Raw genomic sequence first — 19,918 nt, 5'->3', positions numbered from 1 at the left:
AGTGATGTATTTGTTCACTTCACAATTACATGATGGTGAGTGCAAGCACAACTCCAAAAAAAACTGAGTTTGTACTAACTGCACTTAATGAATAAGCACTTGAAAAAAACATTTCAATACCAAAACTCTTGCCACAATTCAGAGCCTCCCAAATGTACAGTTTAGCACACACATTAAAAGTCTTCACAGTTATTTTTACTTTGTAGCATCTGCTGTTCTCATTGTTTAGCTAACACAAAGCAGAGCGAATCCTGTCAACTGCTTATGATTACTACAGAATCTGCTCACAGAAACATCACTGAATTGCTCTAAGAGAACAGGGAGGAAGTAAAAATGTGTTTCACAATTTGAATTTTAAAGCAAGGATAAAGCACTAGAAATCTTTCCACAGTCCTAAAAGAATCTTCATTTATAATGATGTCAATTAGTTCCCTAGAAATAACTTTTTTTTTTTTTTTTGAGACTGAGTCTCGCTCTATCACCCAGGCCACAGTGCAGTGGCGCGATCTCGGCTCACTGCAACCTCCACCTCCCTGGTTCAAGCAATTCCCCTGCCTCAGCCTCTCGAGTAGCTGGGATTGCAGGCGCCCGCCACCACGCCTGGCTAATTTTTTTGTATTTTTAGTAGAGACGGGGTTTCACCATGTTGGCCTGACTGGTCTCAAACTCCTAACCTCAGGCAATCCACCTCCCTCAGCCTCCCAAAGTGCTAGGATTACAGGCATGAGCCACTGCGCCTGGCCAACAACTTCTATCTATCACTATATAGGGAAACTAGCAACACAAAGAAACAAAGGAGAATGGTAGAAAACAGTGGATAGAGGCAACAAGAAAAAAATGGCTTTCAAGAAAAATTATACAAACCACTTCGGAAGATAATAATGATATTCCTTCCCTGTGTGTGAGGAAATTAGCTTAAATGATTAGAAAGAAGTCATATTAGAGGGCCAGGCACGGTGGATCACGCCTGTAATCCCAGCACTTTGGGAGGCCAAGGTGGGCGGATCACCTGAGGTCAGGAGTTCGAGACCAGCCTGGCCAATATGGTGAAACCCTGTCTCTACTAAAAATACAAAAATTAGCCAGGCGTGGTGGCACATGCCTATAATCCCAGCTACTCAGGAGGCTTAGGCAGGAGAATCGCTTGAACCCGGGAGGTGGAAGTTGCAGTGAGTCAAGATCGGGCCATTGCACTCCAGCCTGGGGACAAGAGCGAGACTTCGTCTCAAAAAAAAAAAAAAGAAAGAAAGAAAGAGAGAGAGAGAGACAGAAAGAAAGAAAGAAAGAAGTCATATTAGATAGAATTTCTAGAAAACAAACATTAGATATCAGAATAGGTCACAATGGGCCAGGTGCGGTGGCTAATACCTGTAATCCCAGCATTTTGGGATGCCGAGACAGGCAGATCACTTAAGGTCAGGAGTTCAAGACCAGCCTGGTCAACATGGTGAAAACCCATCGCTACTAAAATTACAAAAATTAGCCAGGTGTGGTGGTGGGCATCTGTAATCCCAGCTACTCGGGAGGCTGAGGCAGGAAAACTCTTGAACCTGGGAGGTGGAGGTTGTAGTGAGCCAAGATTGTGCCACTGCACTCCAGCCTGGGCGACACAGCGAGACTCTGTCTCAAAAACAAAACAAAAGAACAGGTCACAATGGGGAAAATCATCTCTTCCTAAGATCATTTTTACCAAAAGACAAAAAAATAGACTGGGCAACATCTGGAGGCTCCAATCTAGCCTCACTCTCCCATTCTTCCTGACATGAGCCCTTTTGAGTGTCTGGCAACTTATATTACTGTTTATTAGAACAGTTACTCAATATTTTGAAGATCATTTTGTGACATACTAATTTTTTCATAAAGGAAAGAAACTAATTTTATTAGTTGTCTATTATGTTCCAAGAATTATGCAAGGTTGTTTCATATGTTATCTCATTTAGCCCTAACAACAACCCTTCAAAATGGGTATTTCTGGTCTCTTTTTTTTTATTTTTATGTATTTATTTATTGAGACGGAGTTTCACTCTTGTTGCCCAGGCTGGAGTGCAATGGCACGATGTTGGCTCACCGCAACCTCTGCCTCCCAGGTTCAAGTGATTCTCCTGCCTCAGCCTCCCAAGTAGCTAGGATTACAGGTATGCGCTACCACGCCCAGCTAGTTTTTTTGTATTTTTAGTAGAGATGGGGTTTCTCCATGTTGGTCAGGCTGGTCTTGAACTCCTGACCTCAGGTGATCTACCCACCTTGGCCTCCCAAAGTGCTGGGATTACAGGTGTGAGCCACCGCACCATGCCTATTATTATTATTATTATTATTATTTTGAGACGGAGTCTCGTTCTGTCGCCCAGGCTAGAGTGCAGTGACACAATCTCGGCTCATTGCAACCTCCGCCTCCCAGGTTCAAGCGATTCTCCTGCTCAGCCTCCTGTGTAGCTGGGACTACAGGTGCGTGCCACCATGCCCAGCTAATTTTTGTATTTTTAGTAGAGACAGGGTTTCACCATGTTGGCCAGGCGGGTCTCAAACTCCTGACCTCAGGTAATCCACCCGCCTCGGCCTCCCAAAGTGCTGAGATTACAGACGTGAGCCACTGCACCCAGCCCCTATTCCCATTTTTTTACAGATTTAATTCTGTATGTGACACATCCAGAATTTTGTGTTTTATGTGAAACATAAAACGTGTCACAAAATCCTGTGTTTTAGATCCTGTCTGTGTGCAGTGGGGGGATATAACAAGGAAAGGACTTGGTGCTTGCCCTGGGGAGCCAAGTGAGGACAGCCAAGCAGATAACTAATTTGTCACCCTAGGACTTGGCCAGGAAGACCCCTAGCCTGGTGCAATGGGTTAGGAAGGAGACTGCTGCTCTAAGATTTAAATGATTCACCCAGTGCTACAGAGCTGGCAGGAAACATAACGAGGTAGCCTAACCAAGATCACTTCTTCAGATTAGTTCATGTTATGTCTGCACCTGCTTGGGTCCTCAGACAATTCTCCCCTCTGTTGGTCCTAGGTCTGGTCCTCCTACAGCTGGCATGAGTTTTGTCGCCTGGTACCAACGAGAATTAGTTTGATACCTCCTCCACATGACAGACTTTCAAATATCTGAACACAACTGTGCTGTCTCCCAGGTCTGCTCCCCGAGACCCACACACCCCACTCCTCTCTACATGTCTCGCATCCCCCCGTCCAGGCTAGCCTGCCAGTCTCCTGCCCTTACCCCAGCCGCGCCTCTCTACTCTGCAGTCTCATTCCATCTCTCATTATCTGATATTTATCTCTTCTCATATGGTTAATTTTTTCTCCTTCAGTCTATATTCAATGCCCCCTACCCTAAAAAACCTTTGCTCAAACCTTCTGATTCTTCTTTTGACATTCACTTACTAACCATTCCTAACCATTCCCTCATCCTAACCTAGAGGCTGTAAACAGGAGGACTTTAGGAGGCCCTATCATAGAATTTCCCTTCTGCCACCTAACACTTAATCCTACAGTTACTTCACGAATACACTCTTGAAAGACAGTATTTGTGGGTGATTTGCCTTTGAAAAAGCACATGGCTCATGCTGTTGGGTTTTGGGATCCAGATATAGTATCTGCAAAAGCTTCAATGCTTACAATATTCTATGTTAGGCCAGGCACGGTGGCTTACACCTGTAATCCCAGCACTTTGGGAGGCCGAGGCGGGCGGATCACAAGGTCAGGAGATCGAGACCATCCTATGAATGGTGAAACCCTGTCTCTACTAAAAATACAAAAAATTAGCCGGGAGTGGTGGGGGGCGCTCGTAGTCCCAGCTACTCGGGAGACTGAGGTGGGAGAATGGCGTGAACCCGGGAGATGGAGCTTGCAGTGAGCCGAGGTTGCGCCACTGCACTCCAGCCTGGGTGACAGAGTGAGACTCCGTCACAAAAAAAAAAAAAACAAAAAACTATGTTAAAGGTCATATTTTACATACAGCAATTATACTAATAATATAAAACACTTACTGAATGTTTATCATGTACCACACATGCTCTAATATACATAAATGTACATACATAAAACTCTGCAAAGTAGGTATACTTTTTCCATTTGAATAGCCTGGGCAGAGAAAAAAATAAACACTCCTCTCCAAATAAGCATGTGTTAGGGTCACACACACACATCTCTCCAGTCAACATTTGTACTATAGGGCAGTGGTGGTTGCAAGCTCTGCCGCATAGCCCTTCACACTAAGAACCTTCACAATGTTGGCTCTGAAGAAGTAAAAAATAAAGTCTAGTTACGAATAAAAGGAAACATAGCTCATGAAAAGCAGGGCCAAAAAATTGAAAAATTACAAATAACAGGAAAAATATACATCATGGGTATGTGCCTCTTAAATTACTTCAGTATTTGGCCAAAGATCAAAAGTCGCTTTTGAAAAATACTTTCCTCTTTTTTACATGATCTGTAAACCGAATAGCAATTTCTAGGTAAAACTGTATGCTTTATGCTTTCTTAAATAGGAGGTTATAACATGATTCCAAGTCAATTGTTCATATTGTCTGACTACTTAAGCTAAAAAAGAGTTGGTGCTAATGAGACCAACATTGTGGATTTCACCTCCCACAAGAGCTGTTTATCACAGAATCAATCTGAGAATGTTGGTTTACAGTAGCGGTTCTGAAACCTATGCGTGCATCTGATCTGACTCAACTGAAAGGCTTATGAAAGCACAGACTGTTGGGGTCACCCTCAAAGTTTCTGACTCAGTAGATTTGGGAAGGACCTGAGGATTTACATCTCTAAGTTCTGAGGTAATACTGATCGGTAAACTTCAGCGACCAGAAGTTCACCTTGAGTGCTGTTGTTTAAAAGATGTAAATTAGATTGGATCCCTAATCCAACCAGGTGATGGCGAAATGGAAAACAAGCTCAAGTTAAAAATAAACCTGAAGGCTTTACAAGTATCTCTGTTATGAAAACGATGAAATATTTAAACAGAATTAATGGCTTAACAGTCCTCCTATTTGGAATAGTAGACACTTCATTTAATTTTAAGTAAACATTTCCTTTCTTCAAAGGATACTTAACTAATTTGAAAATAACTTCAAGAGCAAGGCTTTCTTTATCCTTCATTTTCTCACTTATATACAAATAGTAACAGTACTCAACATCATTAGTTATTACGGAAATGCAAATCAAAACCACAGTGAAGCACCAGTTCACACCCACTATGATGGCTATCATTAAAAAACACACATACACAAGACACGAGTATTGACAAGGATGTGGAGAAATGGGAACTCTGTACATTGTGGGTGGCAATGTAAAACGGTGCAGCCTCTGTAGAAAATGGTTTAGCAATTCCTCAGAAAGTTAAAATGGAATTACCATATGATCCCACAATACGACTTCTAGGTCTACTTCTAAAGGAAGTGAAAATAGGTACTCGAATAAGTACATGTGTGTGCATGATCATAGCAGCATTATTCATAATAGCCAAAAGGTGGAAAGAGCCCAAATTCCCACAGACAGGTGAATGGATAAAAAAATTGTGGAATATACATGAAACGGAATATTATTCAGCCATAAAAAAGAATGAAGTACTTATACATGCTACAATATGGATGAACCTCCAAAACATTATGCTAAGTGAGAGAAGCCAGGCACAAAATGTCACATATGGTACGATTCCACTGTATGAAATAGCTAGTTCACAAATGCATAAAAAAGGAAAGTAGGTTGATGGTTGCCAGGGGACAAGGAAAGGGGTAAATAGAAACTGCTCAGTGGGTACCTTGGAGGAGGATGGCAATGTTCTGAAACTAAATATAGGGGTTGGTTGCACAACATTGTGAATGTACTTAATGCCACTGAATTGATCATTTTAAATGGTTAATTTACATTAGGTGAATTTCACTTCAGTAAGTTGGTTTTCAAAAGGAGTAGCAAGCAAACAACAATGCCAAGACTTAAAGTGAATAAAATATTTTCACAAAAGATAGTAAAAACATGGGAAAATGTTAAACATCACTAATAATAAAAAGAAACGCCAAATACAATAAAATAATGAGGCTAAAATTTAAGCCTATTAAAATATCAAGTTTTTGCCTTTTTTCTTTTTTTTGAGACAGGGTCTCACTCTGACATCCAGGCTGGAGTGCAGCGGGACGATCATGGCTCAGCTCACTACTGCCTCAACCTCCCGGGCTGAAGCCATTCTAACACCTCAGCCTCCCAAGGAGCTAGAACTGCAGGTACACACCAACACGCTTGGCTAAATGTCTTTTTTCCGTTGTAGACATGAGGTCTGATGCCCAGGATGGTCTCAAACTCCTGAGCTCAAGTGATCCGCCCTCGTTGGCCTCCCAAAGTGTGGAGATTACAGGCATGAGTCACTGCTTCCAGCTGTTTTGCTTTGTCTTAGTGATGAAACTCACTCTGGTGAGGATGTGGGGCATCAGCTACTTTCATTCATTGCTGGTGACTTTGTAACTCGATACAGTCCTTTTAAGAAACAATTTGGCAGTGTTAAAAAACCATTAAAATGTTGATTCCGGGTGGGGGAAGGGAGACTGTTAGGGAAAAACAGCTAATGCATGCTGTGCTTAATACCTAGGTGATGGGTGATAGGTGCGGCAAGACATCATGGCACACGTTTACCTATGCAACAAACCTGCGCATTACTGCACACGTACCCCAGAACTTAAAATAAAAATATTTAAATTTTAAAAAATGTTAATTCCTTTTAACCTAGAAATACTATTCTTGATTATGTTGCATGAATCTTGTCCCACCTCCACAGGGATCAGCTGCCACCTAAGGCATGTTACTACACTCAGACTCAGTCTCTAGGCAGGGACCCTGCCTTCTTCTCGCTCTCTAGCACAATGCCTAATGCCTACCTCATACACAGTCGACACATAATAAATGTTGACTGAATGGAAGAAGAGTAGGAAGGAAGGCAGAAAGAAAACGTCAACTACATCATGAAAGGGTTGTAATTTATTCTTTCAAAAATTTTCTATTTATACAGAAGTAATAGTATATGCATTTATTCAAATAATAATATGAAGGCTGGTATTAAGGTGTTAGTTGATACATATGTTTCCTGACAATGGAACAAGATACAAGAAAATCTTTCAATACTGCATCAAAATATTTGGTCTTGTGATTTATTTTTGCTATTATTACATTCTGTATCATAATGAATATCTTAACAGAAAACAGATTTAAGTGACAAAGACATAACAGAATTTATCTCAAGTATTTCAATAATTCAGCAGGTTTTTAAAGTATTTTTATGCCACGGAAGAAAACAAAGTGGTCAAACAAACACTTTAACCTGAACCTCTTTTTCTCTCCTAAGTGCCAAGAAATGTTTGCTTGTCAGATTATTTGGTTTTGAAAAATACTCTGAAATTTTAAGTGGCTATGCCAGCAAAGAAGGTTTGAGTGTTTGAGAGAGGTAGAGAACTTAAAAAGGATTATTGTCCAAACAAATAACAGAAATCCACCAAGGCTGCCTCAATTCCCAACCTGTAGTTCAACACACAGGCAGTCAATTTCATGATGGATAATAATTGCTCATGGACGAAGACTAGAAGAGGCTTCAGTACTCAGTCTGGAGAATTGAGCTCCAGTCAGGACAACAAAGAAATGACACATGGCACACCTTTCTGAAGGGCCACCACTTCCCTTTTGAAGAAGTTAAATGATTAAAATACACCTGTATTACTTTTATCAAAACTTAAGAAACTGAGAGGACTTTAAAAAATCTCTATAACCTCACTACATAGGAATAATCCCAGTTAATGTGATGTGTTTCACTCTAGGCTATGTTTTTTAAATAAATATATACACATGTAGATATAATATTATGTACAAAATATACATCATATTTTGGTATCAAACTAAACTCTACATATACTGTAGTTTTCAATATTGACTTAAAAATATACATTTTATAAAACAGTTAATAGATTCTCATTATGAAGAATACAGAAAATAACAGGATGAACTGTTATTAAAGTCCTTGCTTCACTTTCCTGTAGAGTGACATCTACTCCAATACTTTGGTATTTTTTCAGTCCATGTATAAACTTATGTACAGTTGACTTCTGAACAATGCAGGGGTTAGAGGTGCTAACTCCTTGCACAGATGAAAATTCTCTTATAACTTTTGACTCCCCCAAAACTTAATTATTAATTGCCTACTGTTGACCGGAAGCCTCACCAATACATAAACAGTCAAGTAACGTATTTTGTACACTGTATTATATACTGTATCCTTACAATAAACTAAGCTGGAGAAAAGAAAAAGTCATTAAGAAAACCATAAAGAAAAAGAAATATATTTACAGTACCGTACTGTATTTATTGATGCTTTAAGTTCAGGTTATCTGTTGATACACCATGAATCGTCCATCTGAAATGGTGGAAACCTAAGCTGCAGACCTCAATCTACCGTAGATATCAAGCAAGTCAACATTTTCTTGTAAGGTCATTACTTTTCTCCACTTCTTGGGAGCACTTCCAGCATCACAAGTGGCACTTTGTATGGGTCCCACGGTGTACTCAAGATTTACGGTATTGCACTAAATACAATGAAAAATACTTGAGAACCGTGAGAGATCACTTTTTACTGTGATATGCAATTTACCAGAGAGAGGAACTGCTCACACAGAGATGATTAGCATCACAGGGCATTTTAAGCAGATGCTCCCAAAACCTGAGCTCACCACAACAGAAGGTGGCTATGCAATCATTACAGTAGTACAGTATATACTATAGTTAATTATATGCAGTTATGATTTAATACTGCCTCTTTACATTTGTTTACATTTCTCTCAACTACAAATGGCATCATGCACAGTTTGTAATGTGTGCATAAGTTTTGATATATTTTAAAGTGTGTATATTTTATGGTAGTAAATAATAAAATAGTCTAGTATGTACATATATTTTATGCATTCGTGCCATACCTTTTTCTTAATTTTTTTCAATGTTTGTAGACTATGTACTTCACGTAAGTTTTTTCAAATTGTGGGAAATCTCCCTGCCCCCGCCCCAGGCAGCCACTCATCTACTTCCTGTCCCTACAGATTTGCCCTTTCTGGAATTGCATATAAATAAGATCATACAATTTGTGGTTTCTTGTGTCTAGCTTCTATCATTTGGCAAAATGTTTTCAAGATATATAATGTTATTATATAGCATGCATTAAGAATTCATTCTTTTTATTGCTGAATAGTATTTCACTCCACAGATATCACATTTTGCTTATCCATTTACCAGTTTACAGATATATGGATTATTTCCACTTCTAGCTACTATGAATGATGTTGCTATAAATGTTTGCATCCCAGTCTAGCTTTTGAGAGGCAAAAAATAAAATAAAATAAAATAGACTTCAAGCTTGGTGAGACTGGCCAGGTTTCAGAACATCGTTGGCGTGAGTTACAGGCACAGTATTCTACGAATACTAAACATCTAAGAAGAAAGAAATGTCAGCTAATACCAACAAGATACCCTCATGAATACAAGGAAATCATGAGACAAGACGGCAAAGTGTGGAAGTACTACTTCACAGCTCAGAGGCAGGACATCTGCGTTGCAGATGCCTATGACACCAACTACTGAAAAATCTACCAAAAGAAGCCCAGGAGAGGTCAAGGAGAAGCCAGTCGGCCTGATATACAAGTAGTAAAAATACCTTTAACACGTGCAGTTCCCTCCACCTGGAACATCTTCTCTCCCTCCACTTTTCCACCATCCTGCCCCTTTTATAGTTTCACACTTAAACAGTTGTCTTCTTCTAAGATTCAACGTCCTTAAAAATTAATTCAAACATCATCTTCTTGGGGAAGACATCATGTTTTCCCAAAGCTGTCACTATTTAGTGACATTGTTAAGCTCTGGAAGTATTTTCCCATTAAAATATTTCACACAGTTTACATTTTTTAGTTGACTTCTCTGTTCAGTTCACCGAGTTCCTAGCGGTTGTTTCATCTCTGCATGCCAAGCACATACATGGTACACAGTGCTCAATGTTTGTTAGAGAAAACAGTGAGTGAGTGATTTCCAGAGAGACGTTTCCTTAGAGGTCCAGATTTATCAGAGAGCATCTCCCTGATCATTCTATAGCAGGGTATCTAATGGCCACATCAAACAACTCACAAAAAACAACGCTTTAACTTCCCCCTCATGACCACTTCCCCAGTCCCATTCCTCCCCCAAATGACCTGTTTGGAAAATGGCACCATCATCAACCCAGATGCTCACCTCACAACCCAGGAGGCGGTCATCCTTGATGCCCCCCTCTCCATCAACATCCTGCAGGCTCACCCTCCAGAACACAGCCCTATTTACAACTGTTTTTCCTCCACCACCACCTCTCTCATCCAACCTATTAGCATCTCTTGCCCCGATTAACTTCCTAACTAGTTGTTACATTTCCACTCTCATCCCTCTGTAACCCATTCTCCACACAGCAGCTGGTGTTCTTTTGAAAATAGTTATTAAAATCTTACTTTTAATATAAGATTTTAGTTAAAAAATACATGGATATACCCTCCTTGTAAAATATTAAAATACTGCAGACAATGCTAAGTCTCTTTGACCACCAGCTCTCATTCCAGTTCTCACACTCCTCTCTTCAGAAGTATCCACGACCACTGGGGCAGTATGTGTTCTTCCAGGCCTTTCTCTACATACAGCCTAGAAAATATAATATACTGTGCACATCGTTCTGAAGTTTACTTTTTTCATTCAACAATATAATTTATGAGGCTTTTCATGTTGCTACCTCGTTTTTAATAGTAAGTTTTTTTAAAATTTTATTTTATGTCACGGGAGCATCTTTTACAATAAGCTTAGATCACAGTTTAGCCCTTCCAGTATTGTCTGGTACTGATAGCCATTTTAATTGTATCCAAAACAACACTGTACTGAATATCCTTGAATGAGCCCTAAGTTAGATACTGACAAGTATTTTACTCAGACACAGATTCATAAAGTTAACCTCAGGAAGCACTGCCTGCTATGCAGCTCCTGCAGTAAGGGGACTTGGGGCCATGGTGCCTTAGCCTTACTTGTAGTTCTTGATTATGCGCCCTGAAGCCTGCTGCTTCCGAACAGTGAGCTCAGCTAGATCAGACTGAGTCCGAGCTTCCATGCAGCAAGCTCCCTGGTGTAAAGGCACAGCTGCTGTCAGTGGAGAGTTATAAGAACTAACTCAGCCTTAATAGCTTGTGGGGAAGTATCTGGTGCTTCGGTTCCATCCTCTGATTTTTACTTTTTTTTTTTTTTTTTAAGAGACTCTGGGCAGCACAGCAAGACTTCAGGGGTCTTGCTCTACTGCTCAGGCTGGGCTGCAGTCTCGAACTCCTGGGCTCAAGTGATCCTCTTGCCTCAGCTTCAAGAGTAAGCTAGGACTTACAGGTATGTGCCACTATGCCTGGCTAATTTTTTAAATTTTTTTTTTTTTTTTTTTTTTTTTTTTTGTAGAAACAGGGTCTCACTGTGTAGCCCAGGCTGGTCTCAAACTCCTGGGCTCAAGTGATCCTCCCACATTGGCATCCCGAAGAGTTGAAATTATAGGCATCAGCCACTCTCTGGCCCTGATTTTAACTTCTTTTGCAGTCTACAGCTATTGTTACATTTAGAGACAAAATAAATGAATTTCACAATAAATTTCAAAATGTTCATAATGTGAAGTTGGTGTTATTTCAGTATATCTCAACTCTTAATCTTGCCTGGATAAATGCAAGAAGAAAGTATGTTGGTTTGGCCACATGATCATTGCATTTCTGTGGGATTTACCTGAACAAATGTCCTAACACTATAGTGATGCTGTTAGTAGGGCCTGGTCTTTAACTAAGGGATCTCTACATAATTGACCTAAATGGAGTTACCCAGCATTGACTCTCAGTGATCTTCCAGGGTCCCAAAGTAAAGAAGAAATTCAGTTAAGCACGGGCCTTCCAGAATGCGAAGATCATGGAGGCAGCTGGCCAGATTACTAAACAATTAAACCAAGTCTAACTGCTTCCCAAAAAAGCTTTAAGAAGGTAAATGAGTCGGTCAATCTCGGTACACCTGTAGCTTCTCAGGCCAGAGAAAAAGCACATGCTGGAAAGCATGCTTAACATTTCAAAGATGACTATTTATAGACATCCAAAAAATATATGCCCATGTTCATAAATGTTACTCTTTTTTTTCTAACAACATCTAAGGCATTTTAAACTTAGATTCAAGTTTCTATTATAGTCTGTTTCTACAAAATGTTCACTTTTTTATATATAATGTCTTTATTAAGAAGAGGAAACAGCCTTATTTATTCTTGAACCTTGTTAAACAACAAAGGAGCTTCTGACCAAAGGCCCTACAATTTCCTTCTTTGATTTCTTTGTATTAAATTGTTTTATATTAAATTTACAAAGGTTCTATTTTTATTGTCATAATCTGACTCTTTTGTGTTATGCATATATTTCACCAACACCAATTTGAATTTTTTTCTAAACATTTAGTGACCAAATGATTTCACAGATCATGCATGATCCTTAGCCTTGAGATTTTTACATAATTATTTCACTTTATTCTCTAGTTGACAATGTAATACGAGCTAGAAGGAGACACCTGTTGTGGAAGTCACAGATTTACAGGTTGCTTATTACCACAGCAGAGCTGACTAATGCATGAGTCTATCTAAAGTAGTCACTATCTATCATGGCATACAGCTGATTTCTTTAATGCTATTATCATGTCTGAATTTATCTCCTTTATTGCTCTAGTCCTTCTTCCTACCTCCCCATGACTTATTTTGTCCACCACTGTGGTCCTTAGTGGCTAGAACAGCGACTGCTGCTCATTCAACATGTGTTCAATGAACCTATCTTCTGGTGACCACCACATCTGCACTGGTGACCCCTTCAACCGTACACTAAGTCACGCTTAGCTTCTGCAAGTATTTGTTTTGCAGTATTGAAAAACTCCTCCATGAGGAGGGCACAGCGTTCTGCCTGGAGTGTGAGGCTGGTGTTGCTTGGCTGCAGCTGCCATTTGCCACTGATGATCATTCTTCTCTTCCCCTGTGAGAGTAAGAAGGAGAGGATGCAGTCTGAGTGGTTCAAAAAAATTTAAAAAATAAAAATAAAAATAAAAGGGCTGGGCATGGTGGCTCACGGCTGTAATCCCAGCACTTTGGTGAGCCAAGGTGGGTGGATCACCTGAGGTCAGGAGTTCGAGACCAGCCTGGCCAATATGGTGAAACCCCATCTCTACTAAAAATACAAAAATTAGCTGGGCGTGGTGGCAGGTGCCTGTAATCCTAGCTACTCGGGAGGCTGAGGCAGGAGAATCGCTTGAACCTGGGAGGTGGGGGTTGCAGTGAGCCGAGACTGTGCCACTGCACTCCAGCCTGAGTGACAGAGTGATACTGCGTCTCAAAAAAATAAATAAATAAAAATAAAAAATAAAAAATCTCCTTATTCTGGCCCTGAGTACAACTAAAAGACAAACTGAAAGAATCACAGATTTTTTTAAGCTCCGGAGCTGGAATTTCAAGAACCAAGAGAAAACTAAGAAACGTTCCTAAGCAGCCTAAAGAATGGTACTAACATGCCACAAATCAATCCCATACCTACTATTTGCTTTGCTATTTAAACATACGATTGAATTTTTATAGCTTACAGGGAGACTTTCCTTGGTGATATTTCCGTGTGCTCTCTAGCCTCTATGTTCCTCTGGCTCAGCACCAGATCCTCCAAGCACTAAAAATTAGACATATGGAATGTGAGGAATGTTTGATAACTATACTAACTTCAGAGATCAGCCCTTAGTCATAAACAAAAATGCATGCCCTTTGAGCTTAGACTCAAATTCAGTTTGAAGCAAACATAAGTCATGAGGCTGAACGCTGGCAAAGTATGCAAGGTGAAGTGGGGTGGGCTGGGAAAACTCTAAATATAGTTCCTCATCACAGTGAAGACAAATACTGCTTCTTTGTTTTAATTGAATGTGCAAAGCACTGAGTGGCTAAGTTTTAGACTAGTAGCACCTGGGTTAGAAAAACAAACCATTAAAAAATAAAATGTGCTCTGTTTCCCAGTGCTTTCACGAACATCTCCTCATCAGGGCCTCATCTTTATTTATCTTTTTCTATAGGTGCTAGCTCTGTTCAAGATTAATTAAAAGCAAAAAATCAAGTACAAAAAACGATGCTTTGAGAAACTGTTCTAGTCCAAAAGAGAAATAATGACCAGTTGCAGCATGTTTACCACGATGGGATCACAATTTTTAAGGCAAAAAAAGTTATAAAAGAATTTTTGAGGCCAGGCACGGCGGCTCACACCTGTAATCCAAGCACTTTGGGAGGCTGATGTGGGCAGATCACTTGAGCTCAGGGGTTTGGGGCCAGCCTGGACAACATGATAAAACCCCATCTCTACAAAAAATACAAAAAATTAACCGGGTGTGGTGGCATGTGCCTGTGGTCCCAGCTACTTGGGAGACTGAGGTGGGAGGATCACCTGAGCCCAGGAGATCAAGGCTACAGTGAGCCAAGATCACACCACTGCACTCCAGCCTGGGCAACAGAGACAATGCCTCAAAAACAAAAACAAAAACAAAAAAATAAATAAGAAATTTTGAAACTATATAATTTATGCTAGATGTCAGATGATGTTAGACATGCTAGATGTTAAATGACGTTATGGAACTATTTTTTAAATTTTCCATAGGTATGATAATTATAGTCCTGTAAGAGAATATTTTTGTTCCTGGGAAATGTATGCTGAACTATTTAGGAGAGAAGGGTCATAATAGCTGTCTGTACCTTACCTTCAAATGTTACAGCAAGAGAGAAAATATAGACATAAATATATTTACCTTACATATACCATATATACTGGGAAATGTATGCTGAACTATTTAGGAGTGAAGGGTCATAATATCTGTACCTTACCTTCAAATGTTACAGCAAAAGAGAAAATATAGACATAGATATATTTATCTTACATATACCATATATACTTGTAGAACATTACAGAGAGAGCACAAAAGAGAGAGAGACAGAGAGAGAAAGGAGAAGGAGGAGGAGGAGGAAAAGGAGATGATAAAATTGGCAAAAAGTTAATTGTCAGATCTAAGAGCAGGATATATACAATGGTGTCCATTCTACTGTTTTCATTTTTTCTTATGTTTGAAAATTTTCAAAATAAAAAGTTGGGAGGATAAAATTCATTATTAAAGAACTTCCAGTAAACACTACACAGATTTAATATATGTGCTTACCTACATTCCCTCTAGAAAATAGCAGAAAGGGGATTTTTTAAAAGGCATAAGCACAAAAGGACAATGGGAAGGTCAGCGGATGAGAACAACAAAATTTGGGATGGTGGGAAGCAAACTGCAGCGTAGTAAGTGATTCAGGAGACGTGAGAAACAGAAAGCCTAGGTTAGTAATAGAGAAAGCCCAGAAGCAGATCCATTCACACTGCAAAAGCCTGAAACGGCTCAGGAATTCCAGCACCAAAGACTTCAGACAGAGGGTGTGACCATGGAGGACTCGCCAGAAGTCTGTTAAGAAGCAGTCAGACCCCTGCCTGCCTTTGCCCAACCTGGGCAGAAACAGAAGGTTTATTCTCTAGAAAGACTTAATCAGATGGGCTGTGGACTTCCAGGTGGCTGGGTCTGCTGAAAGGAGTACCTTATTAAAAACAGGGAACATTATAGAGTGTGCACACACCGAACAGCAAGCATCCCAAGCCCCATTTCCATTACTCAGTTTGCAGAACCCAGGAGCTGGGCTTACATTTGTCAGGCCGGAGAATTGGAGGGTTTTTCCTGGGAAAACTGACCAGACCAAGAGAAAAGATCTACTGACATTAACATCTGGGAGTGCCTTAACAGAAACGCTAAGCCAGATCACTGCCATATGACTACCCCACCCACTAGTAGAGAGCTTCCAAACAGCTTTTTGTGCCTCATTCTTAAATATGACTGAGAGCTGTCTCAGTAGGACAGGCTAGATAACGCTGCAATAAAAAACAATACCAAAGTCTCAGTGGTTAAAAACAACAAACATTTACTTCCCATTCAAGCCAAGTCCAAAGTGGCTCTGGATGAATCGCCGGGCAGCTGGCCCCCCCCCAGTGTGGAGCATTCCACACTGCATCTTGGGTGCCTGTGGCATCTCCAATCTCAACACAAGCATCGATCATCCAGGTAGGGAAGACGTGCACATCACTTCTGTTTGCAATCCACTGGTCAAAACAAGTCACGTGGAGGCAGGGAAGTTAATCCTGTCTCCTGTGTCTGGAAGGAGTGAAGAGCCAGAATGGTTGGTATTACTTACCTCAAACGCAAAAGCTAAGAATACTAGTCCCCTAAAATGAAAGCAGAAACCAAAACAACACTGAAAAAATAAAACTGAAGAATTCATTTCTTCAGAGATATTGAAGAAAACTTCAATTAGCATATTCAGAGAGATAGAACAGGTTACCATCAAAAGAAAAATATGTGGCCAGGCACGGTGGCTCACACGTGCAATCCCAACACTTTGGGAGGCCAAGGCAGGAAGATCACTTAAGCCTGAGAGTTTGAGACCAGCCTGGGCAACATAACAAGACCCCACCTCTACAAAAACAAAGAAATTAAAAAATTAGCCAGGCATGGCGGCACATGCTTGCGGTCCCAGCTACTCAGGAGGATGAGGTGGGAGGATCTCTTGAGCCTAGGAGGTCAAGGCTGCAGTGAGCTGTGATTATACCACTGCACTCCGGCCTGGGTGACAGAGCACCCTGTGGGGTGAGGAGGGGAGGGGAGGAGAGGGGAGAGAAGGGGAGGGGAGGTAAATAAATACATACATAAATATTTGGAGAAAAGAGTTTAAAAATTCCTGGAAATGAACAATATGATGGCAGAAACCATCTATTGACAAATTAAAAGATCAAGTTTAAAAAATTTCCCAGAGTAAGACAGAAGGGAAAAGATAAGGAAAGTGAACAACCAATCTAGGAGGTCTAATATCTGACTTGCATGAGTTCCAGAGAGAGAGAACAAAGTAAATACAAAGAGAAAAATATTATCAAAATACTAGTGCAAGAAAATTTCCCTAAACTGAATCTGAATGACACTGGTTTCTTGATTATATATGACCCACCTAGCACAATGGTTACAAAAGGCCTACATCAACGCCCAACATTGTGAAATTTTAGAACATGAGGGCAAAAACAAAACCCAAAAACTTCAGAGAGGAATCAGGTCACAAAGAGGAAACAAACAAATAACAACAATAACAAAAAAAAAAAAAAAACAAGAAACATAAAAGCATCAGACTTCTCAAACACAACATTGGAAGCTACAAGTCAGTAAAGCAGTACCATCGAATTTTTACTCCAAATTACTTCCAACCTGGAATTATGTCCCTAGCTAAAATATTAATCACATATGAGAGCAGAATAATGGCATTTGTGGAGATGCAAAGCCTCAACAAATCTATGCTCCTTTTCCAACGCTACTCCACCAAAACAGAGAATAAACCAAGAAAACTGGAAGACACCATATCCAGCAAATGAGCACCCAACACAGGAAAATGACAAATGAAACCTACAAGATGACAGTAAATGGAGGCCATAGGATGACAGTGTGCAGCAGTTACAATGATTAACCAGGACAAACTTGAGATTAAGAACAGAAGGTGCAGGAGGTTCCAAACCAACAGAATACACAGTGTGTTGGAATGTACTGAAAGGAGATTTATAATTCTGGCCACAAATTGGTAATAGGAATATAGAGAAGTAAGCCAATGGAAAAAAGAGATGATTATTAACTACAGAGAAAACAAAAGGAAATGCAATCATAGTACACCAGATAGGTCATCCATGAATAATATTTACATAGTCATAAAAATGTAAACACAGACTACTGATTTCTTTACAAGGTGACAGAAAACACCAAGAGGATGAGGGGAGGGAGGCACATGTGCATGAGGAAGGCACAGTAAGAAAGCTGAATCCTCAACCAGGGTGGGAAGTCAGTTCTCAAAATCCAAAGCTAAGAAGTCAAGATAGATAGATAAAGTTATTTAAAAACACAGCAGCAAATACCAAAAGAAACTTTTAAATATGTAAATGTGGTCGACTCTAGAGACAGTGAATCAAGTGTGGGGGAGAGTAGTGGGTCACAGGATGCCTGTCTTTGCTTTGGGAACCTAGTTGAGTGTTTGTTAATCATTTACAGATATAACTGATTAACGTAAAGTTTTAAAATCTCCCACTAAGTTTCCAATTTTAATTTTAAAAGTCAGAAAAGTTTCCCTACCATGTTTATTTACTGATTTCAAATTTACCTCTAAAGAAATCTCATAAAACTTTAGTTACATTTGCTCAGAGATTATGTAAAGTATATTTTTCAGTACTCCAAAATACATAATATAAAAATATGAAGATATTACCAATATACACTTTTAGTATAACTAAACTCTAGTGAATCTTAAATCAAATTTTAAAACATAAATATTATACCTTGTTCTTCCAGCTTTCATTTGGAAATCCCAGTCGATATATTGTTAAAAGACACCAAATAATATATATGAAAAGTATTCTATAAAGAGTTAAAGCACAACATAAATGTTTTCACTTTTATTTTTAACCCTTGACCCTGCTCTCAATGAGGCTAATTGGAAAGACTGAGTCTAATTGGAAAGATAAGGCACATGCAGAAATGTTTATAATCTAAGGCAGTTTGTGTTAAGAACCCTGTAAACAGTACAAAGAAGAAATGAAGGCCTTTGATTAGAAAAGCTTCCTTATGGTTGCATCTGAAATAATGGATGTCACTGTAAGCTCTCATCAGTTACATTCTCTCTTCATTTTACAAAGTGGAAAACCAAATTGATTTGAAGAAACTACTTTTTCTAAATGTCATAATAGGAGACTGAGGCAGGAGGATCACTTGAAGCTCAGAGTTCAAGACCAGTCTAGGAAATATAGCGAGACTCTCTATTAAAAAAAAAAAAAAATTAATTAGCTGGTGTAGTCCCAGCTACTCAGGAGGCTGAGGCAAAAGGATCACTTGAGGAGTTCAAGGTTATAGTAAGCTATGACCATGCTACTGCACTCCAGTCTGACTGGCAGAGCGAGACCCTGTCACTTTAAAAAAATATAAATAAATAAATCACAACATGATGACTATTTATTTCTCTTCCCTGTTATTTCTACCGTGCTCTCAATAAACAGTATGAAAATCAATAGAAATGCAAAATCATGTCACAAAAGTGCATCTCAGCATCCCAGGCTCCCCAGGTTTCACCTTCAGGACTTTTACCTCTCTCTGTGCCAGCCCTTTGCAATACATGTTCCCAAGCCTGCTCTCCTCAAAAGTGCTTTTCTCTTTACCCCACCCACCGTCCACGTACCCCACAGGCATCCTAATGACTGACTCCAGAACTTGAGAGCTGGAAAGTTTGTCCAAGGAAGCCCCTGAAACTGTTGTCAGGTGTCTGAAGAGCATGTTTGTGCAAGGCTATGGAATGTTTTAGTTTATACACTTCGAGCCTCAGTGAGGCTGAACTGGTTAGCCGGTCCCCCATTGTGACTCTAGGTGTCTGCCTCCTGAATCTGTTTTAAGACAGATAATGGATCAAGCATGACCCGCTATTTTCTACAGTGGAAATCATTCTCTGGCCAAGGGCACAATAACTGTTAATCTAATGCTTGTGTCTTTTTAAGTTAATAAGCATCTGGAATACTAATCCTCTCAGCATTATTTCTGCTATAGCTTTCTGTTCACTTTTTCCAACAAACCAACTATCCTTCAAGTAACTTGAAAACCTACTTTCCAAATAAAAGCATCCTTTGAATTATACTGTTCTTTTGAAGCTCAAATTAGTATCCATGAGAAAGTATTGATTTCCAGCAGCTTCTCTACTTAGGTAAAAGTCTACCTAAT

At 39.7% G+C, this 19,918-nt stretch overlaps 1 protein-coding gene and 1 pseudogene across 2 annotated transcripts in view; one reads left to right on the top strand and one right to left on the bottom strand.

Annotated features, from left to right (window-relative positions):
• The window catches only part of WWC2 (WW and C2 domain containing 2), a 220,652-nt gene that overhangs the window by 129,932 nt on the left and 70,802 nt on the right, over positions 1–19,918 (bottom strand). The window lies entirely within an intron of this gene.
• LOC115934523 (uncharacterized) lies at positions 12,911–13,094 on the top strand (annotated as a pseudogene).

This window comes from Gorilla gorilla, chromosome 3 (genome assembly GCF_029281585.2).
Source record: "Gorilla gorilla gorilla isolate KB3781 chromosome 3, NHGRI_mGorGor1-v2.1_pri, whole genome shotgun sequence".
In the NCBI taxonomy this organism is placed as follows: Eukaryota; Metazoa; Chordata; class Mammalia; order Primates; family Hominidae; genus Gorilla; species Gorilla gorilla.
Note: the sequence above shows the minus strand (reverse complement) of the source record. Positions and strands in the feature narration are given on the sequence as shown.